This window comes from Phoenix dactylifera, unplaced genomic scaffold (genome assembly GCF_009389715.1).
Source record: "Phoenix dactylifera cultivar Barhee BC4 unplaced genomic scaffold, palm_55x_up_171113_PBpolish2nd_filt_p 000077F, whole genome shotgun sequence".
Taxonomy (NCBI): Eukaryota; Viridiplantae; Streptophyta; class Magnoliopsida; order Arecales; family Arecaceae; genus Phoenix; species Phoenix dactylifera.
The window spans coordinates 1,080,917-1,088,195 of NW_024067676.1; positions in this window are offsets into that span (position 1 = coordinate 1,080,917).

The following is a 7,279-nucleotide window of genomic DNA, read 5'->3' on the forward strand; positions in this document are numbered from 1 at the left end:
GGGACGTATGATGCTCCCCTCGGACCTTAGAAATTAAAAATTCTCAATTTAGATCCTCTTCCAGCTTGCTTTTTTGGATGAACATAGGTGTTTGATATAACCATCACTTTTCCTATGTAGTATGCAACGTTTCATGTGTGTTATACTTATTAAAATCCACTTTAGTGTTTCTCTGAAAAAGCTTTGTTTAAAAATGTTTCCAAAATAAGTCATGATTAATGTAAAATGGCTTACCTTCCAATGAATGCCACCATAGAGTACACTTATCTGCCCATGAGAGAGAGAGAGAGAGAGAGAGGGTGTAGATCAAGAAATCTTTTGCATGGTTCTCTCGAGAGAAATAGGTATCTACTCATGATTCCAAAATCTATAATGGGATACTAAATCAAAGATCCAAATTATTGATCAAATAATTTATATTAATAATATGTAGAAACCAAAAAATGCATATTTTCGTAGTTTTTAATCTATGCATCATATGGACACCAAAACTCATAGTTTCGTTACGTTAGTATGCTAATATTTATAATAAAATATTTAAATTAAGAATTTATTTATTGAGCAAGAACTATACAAGTTAGTATAAACTAAAATTCAATATATCTTATTGTGTAGACCATAACAAAATATAGTCTCATATCTTTCGTTTTATATTCATTTGATGCATAAGTTAGAGACTACTAAAATATGTAATTCTTCATTTATATATATTTGTAATATAGATCATAATTAATTGTGTGGATGTTCATTTGGATACTTCATTACTATCTTTGGAACTGAGAGCAATAAATACGTTTTCTAAAGAGAATCAAAGTCCATCTTTTATATAGTCTATTTATGCCTTGAATATTGAAGACTATATGCTCTTGCTTATGTGATGAGTGAGAGTTCTTAATTTCTTTTTTTTTTTTTGTGGCATGGTATAGATTTGCTTACTCTACCTCTATAGATTGACGAAGCAGTCTAATAATGTCTTTCTTACCTTTCTACCTTATATATTCTTTCAACCAAGTAAGTTTTCTATTATATATGATAATAGGTTTCAAAGAAAAAAATAGAAAAAAAAATTATCATTCTAGTCATTTTTGGGTATTTCATAAATTTTTTAAATGTGTGACTCTATGAGAATTTTTATTTCATTTGGTTTTGATCCACGTAAGTTTTATTTTTCTAGAATTTATTACAATTTTTGGCCCTTTTTGGTTGATATGAGACCCTAAACTTCTCCCAATAGATGGCACTTTGGGAGCCCTTATTCATTATGGATGCTAGGAGGTGTGAGCAGTTGAAAAAGCCGCGGCCTATATACACAGCTCGAACCAAAACTTGATCCTTATAATAATATCTGTGCATGCGTGCATGCACACGTGCGTCGCGCCCGCTTGCATGCGCATGCACGTGCGCGCGCGCGCGCTTGATTTTTACATATTTTTTTTTTTGTGATTTGTTTAGTCACATGATTTATAACCTCATTTAATAGATCTAAAGTCTACGCAATTTTTACTTCTAAAAGCTCCCATTAAACTAAAAGCCAGATGTATCATGCCAACCTGTACCACCCTCTTCCAAAGGATATCATGATAAAAAAAAAAAAATGGATCAGAAACTATCTTATTAAAAATATTATATTGATTATACCAAACAGGCAATGTATCAATACAATATCCACTGCTGTGGATCATATTCTAAATCTTATCACTAGGAGCCTCTGCGATGTTCGAGCATTTTTAACTTCTAAGGATTGTTGCTGATGGTTTCCAAAACCAGATTGCATAGGATCCCGACTCCTAGTAGAATCAGGACCGTCATAGGATTGAAGCTGTCTGAGTATAATAATAAGATCTCATAAAAATTAAATTACCATATGCTGTTGTACATTGTAATTTGTAATTCAGATTAGCTTCAATAATGCCATTATCTCGTTATTGTACAGCTACATTATAACAAATCATAACAGCCAATATTTGCCCAAAAATGCCTAGATTGAGATTGGTTTAAAAATATTGATAATTACAACAATTTTTATTCCACATCATGTCCAGGTATGATGATTATATCAGCCAGTGCTTGCCTAAAAAAAATGCCTAGATTGATATTATTTGGGTCTACAAATATTGATTATTATAACAATTTTTATTTTATATCATGATCAGAAATTAAAAAAAAATAGCACCATGATTTGCCCAGATTTTTCAGCTACTACAAAGATTTAAATTTATAAAATTACTGATTTCTTATCAAGTAATTAATGTGATTAAATTATATATTATTGACACTAATTCTTTGGCTTACTGAAAAAGAGTTAACATCAGGAGTTTAATATGCTCTAGATATTGACAAGACTACCCACATGTAGAGGGAGAATGTTCGGTTTCCATGATGGAGACCAAGTGATAAAAAACACTGGCTAAGAACCGATGGATGCACTTTTTGGTGTGAACAAAGTAAATCTAATTGCGAGCAAAGGAAAAAGGGCAAGGATGGGTTACATACATGTTTGAGATCAATTGAACAAAGAAAAGACTCAATACTACTGAGCAATTTGAGATCGGATCCACCAGAGAATCTCTAGTTTCACACCCGATCCAATAACTAATAGAAGACAATATAATTATTTTACCTATATGAACCGTAGAAAGTTCCTATTCCATATCGAACTAAAATTTTTTGCAGTTTCTGGCCATTTCCAGCTTAAGATCACCATATTTACTATGTTTCTAATGAGAAATGTACTCTTAAACTTAAACACACAAGTTAATTGTAAAATGTTTGGCTAATGAAATACATTGCTTCCATTAATGAAAAAATAATGAATTTAGAAAGGATCCATTCCCATATAACTCGGAAAAGTGGAGATATTTTAACTTCCAATGCTTAGAAGCTTTAGGATGGTTACATTAACTCTCTTTTTTTTTGATAATACGAAAAATTTTATATCATTCTAGTATGAGTACATCCAACAAAATCAGAAAAGATAAGAAGGCAAAGGAGGGAGGGTGAGGACTCCATACTATCCCAAAGCAAACTACCAAAGTGCTAGGTGACAAACGATCAATTAGCTGCGCTATTCGCCTCCCAGTACACATGAGTGATACGAGCATCCAGACAATCCTGCATAAAATCATGGATATCATACAAAAGAGGGTGCTTGACACCAGCCCTGGATCCATCAGATGAAAGTCACTGAACCCCCTTCAAGCTAAATCCCATCGGCTCCTAGAACGAGGTGAGCATAAAAGATGCCCTCCCAAGCTGCCCTCATCTCCGCCTCAGGAACAGAAGTGTCATAAAGCTAGCAACCACCTGTCAGAATTAAGCTAGAGTCAAGGCTTCTGATGATAAACCCAGCCCCACCTCTTCTTCCCTCATTTTACTACACTGCCATCAAAATTTGCCTTAAAAAAGCTTGGGCGTGGGGGCTCCCGGTGTTAAATATCGCCTAAGGTGCCATCAGAGCTAAATGAGAGCCCCCATCCCTCACAATCCTAGCTCGATCGATGGTCACAATATCGGTATGCTCTTTTACATGAATAAGCACCCTGTCCGCTACAATTCTTGGGCTCTACCCTTTGTCCTCAAATACTCTAGCATTTCTGTTCAACCAAAGATATGATAAGCAATATAGGTGCACCTAATGCCATTGGCCAAATTGGCAGGTCTTCTTATAGACTCCTTCAAGTAATCAAGAAAAGCTGTGGCCGGGGTAGGAGATTACGAAAAGCAGCAGACCACACCTATCAAGCACCACACCAGGACTACCCTCGGGCATCCAAATAGAACATGCTCTACTAATTCCTCCACCTTTGAGCAACTATCACAATGGGGGAGCCTCACCCCTCTCCTATAGAGCACACCCCTGGTCGGCAGACTACCCCACAATATCTTCCACAGAAATAAGACAGCTTGTGGGTGAATGCGGAGCCTCCATAACTAACTATGGACCGACAAGTCGAGCCTCAAATGTTTCTTCCAGTCCACCCAGCCTCGGGATCAGCAAGGCTAAGATCCTCTCTGCTAGCTGCTCCCCAAAGTATTGCTGGACCGTAGCTGCATTCCAACTCCTCTCCGCCGGGTTCAAAAGCTCACACATCCTGAGATTCTAGTTGTCTACATTAACCATAGTGGGCCATAGTCTCAAGGGCAGGTCTGAGATCCAAGTAACCTCCTACACATCAATTGACTAACCGTCACCGATCACCCACCAGATCCAAGGTAATATTCTTGGAGCACGAGAGCACATGTCACGCCAGATGAAGCTATGCCGATCAACCAAAGTCCGCAAGTCTAATCTGGTTGTCATACTTGACTTTCATCAAGGCACTCCATAATTCCTTAGGCTCTAGCAGATACCGAGCTACATATATGGCTGCTAGAGCCTCCCTCCTCATTAGTAGGAAGCAAATGCCCAATCCTCCATTGTTGCAAGGCTGACAAAGAAGCTCCCAAGCGAGGATATGAACACTTCTCCTTACATCCCGCATTCCCCAAAGGAAGTCCTTGAACATCCTCTCCTATCTCAGTAACAACATCTTAGGCAAAAGGGTGTTGGACAAGAGATGCACTGGGACAAAGCTGAGGACTATCTCACCAACGTCACTCTGCCCATCATAGATAGGGCACTTGCCTGCCATCCCTTCATCCTTCTATTGATGCTTTGCTCATCCTCACCATAATCAACCTCCGCAGGAGTTTCCTCGTGATAGTCACCCCCAAATACCTGCAACAGCTAGATATCCAGCTTGACAGCCATGAGGCTCCATCTACAAGGGGCTCGCCAAAGGTCATGAATGAACACCTAGGCTATGATGATGTTGTTAGCAATACTGCGATCGCCAACAAAGGCATCCTTCTCAGGGCCAATGAGTCTAGGAAGGATCCCTCTGAGTCTGGCAACCAAGATCTTCGTAGTGGCCTTGTAAAGAGTAGAGCAAAGATTAATAGGCCTATAATGACCATGCTCGGTGGCATCCTGCCATTTGGGAATCAGAGTAATGAAAGTCTCCTTTCATTCCCTCAGCATCGATGTCATGCCAAGCTGGATTGAAGCTACCACCTAATGATGAATAATAGGTCAATATCTTCTGTACAAGAAGAGGAAAAACTATCAGGGCCTGAAGCTTTGTCTTCTGCCAATGACTAGAAAGTCGCTTTGACCTCCAAGGTCGTGACCGACATAGAGAGAGCTCTCTTCTCGGCCTCCAAAACTCTTGCCTCAAGAATAGGGCCGAATGTAGGACTTCCGTGTTCAGATTGGGCCGACCACCTCTGACTAAAAAACTACAAGAGCTCCCGACTAATGGCCTCTGCATCCTCTATCATCACTCCACTACTCTCCCTGGTGCTCCAGATCCCATTGCTCTACTTTTTGATCACTATCCATCAGTGAAAGAATCTAGTGTTCCGATCGCCCTCTGTAATCCACTAGACTCTAGATTTCTACCACCAGAATGTCTCATGTTGGTCAGGAGTGAGTGATGCAAGGACAACATAGATCTCAACACGACCAAATCCTCTGGAGGCAAACCCCCATCCCACTCCTCCTTGGACTGGAGAGAGATAATCAAGCCTTCTACCTCTTCTAATCTTCTAAAGATGTCACCCACTTCCTCTATGTTCACCTCCGAAGTCGCTCATGAGTAACTAAAGCTTGTGGGTCACCTGGTACATCACATTACCTCACATCGCCATCCTCCACACCTCTGTGACAATGTTCCAAGATCTTGGGTATGATAGCTAGATTTTCTCAAACCGGAAGGGGCACTGATAAGGAATGGTGGACTATACGTAGATGAGAATCGGGCAGTGATCCGACCCAATACATGGCAGATGACACACATGGTGGTCCGAAAACTGCTATCCATCCTGTCGTGGCAAAGGCCCTATCAATCCTCTCCCAGACCCTAACTCCCCCTTGGCGGTTGTTCACCAAGTAAATCTTGGCCTAGTGAAACCAAGGTCCACCAAGCTATTGTAGCACTAAACTCTTGGAGCTCCCTGACCTCAACCTTGCTAGAGAGTACCCTACCCCTTTCTCTTGTAGCCCATCAATATAGTTGAAGTCACCTGCCACTATGGTGGGGATGCCCTGTAGCAGCATATAAGATACCTCGCTCCATAGCCGTTGACGTTCCTTGTAGTCAATACTAGCATAGATTGCAAATAAAAACTATAGACTACTATTATCTTCAGAAATCACTATAATGGCTTGTTGATTATATCTATAAAAGATATTAAAGTTGGCAAAGCCCATTTTTCACACCACCACTGCACCCCTAACAAGCCGCAGGAGCCAATTGAGTAGAATCCTCGTGATGGAAGGAAGCACCGCCTGGCATGCTGAAGGCTTCAACCTAACCATCTTGTCTCTAGGAGGACACACACATACAGATCATACAAGTGTAATAACCTCCTAAACATGGCTAGGAAGGAAGGCTTCTCAGCCCCTCTGCAATTCCATAGTAGCAGCTTCATATTGATGAAGAAGGATCTTGGGGCTAACCACTATCAACTATCCCCTCACTAGCCCCAGTCCTTCCAAATTCTCGTACTGCCCCACCCCAGGCCCCTCACCATAGTTGGGGATCTCAGCCCTAGATGCCAAAGCTGCCTTGAGCTACTAGACAGCTCGAGTGTGTCCACCAATTATCTCTTTCTGGAACCCCAAGTCTGACCCAGCCACACCAGTGCCCCCACCTCCAGTTTCTGTGTCCCGATTTTCAAACCCTCCTAGTACAACCGATTAGCGCAGCCCTGTTCGATGGCCCACTCCACCTGGACATGCAATTTAGGTCTTGTCAACTCCATGCCCGCCACTTCACTAATCATCAATAGCATTCTGGAGCCAGTCACTGCCCTAGCAACTATTGCATCAATGCCCAGTCGCCGTTGTCCCTTCTACTTCATGTCGCCAATCCTCCCAGCTAGCCCAACCGTAAGGTGCACCGCGCCACCCACCACCGTGGTGCCAAGCATTTCTGATAGGAGATTCGCTGCTGGCGCCAGCAAACCGCAGTGGTGACTATCACGTAAAAGGGAAGAAGATGTGGGCTTTGGGGGGGGGGGGGGGGAAGGAGGTCAAAGCCTTACCCTGAGTCATGTCGGGCTCCTCCCGACCCGTCTTATCTTAGTCCGAGGGTGGGCTTCTGGCCCACTTGAGCAGGCCCACACCGAAGACCGCCTCAACCATGTCAGCGTCCGCCGAGTGTGGCCCACTGGCCCTGCGCGCCCCACCACTCCATTGGAACCGACCCAAGGCTCCTTCCGACTCCGTATTCAACTT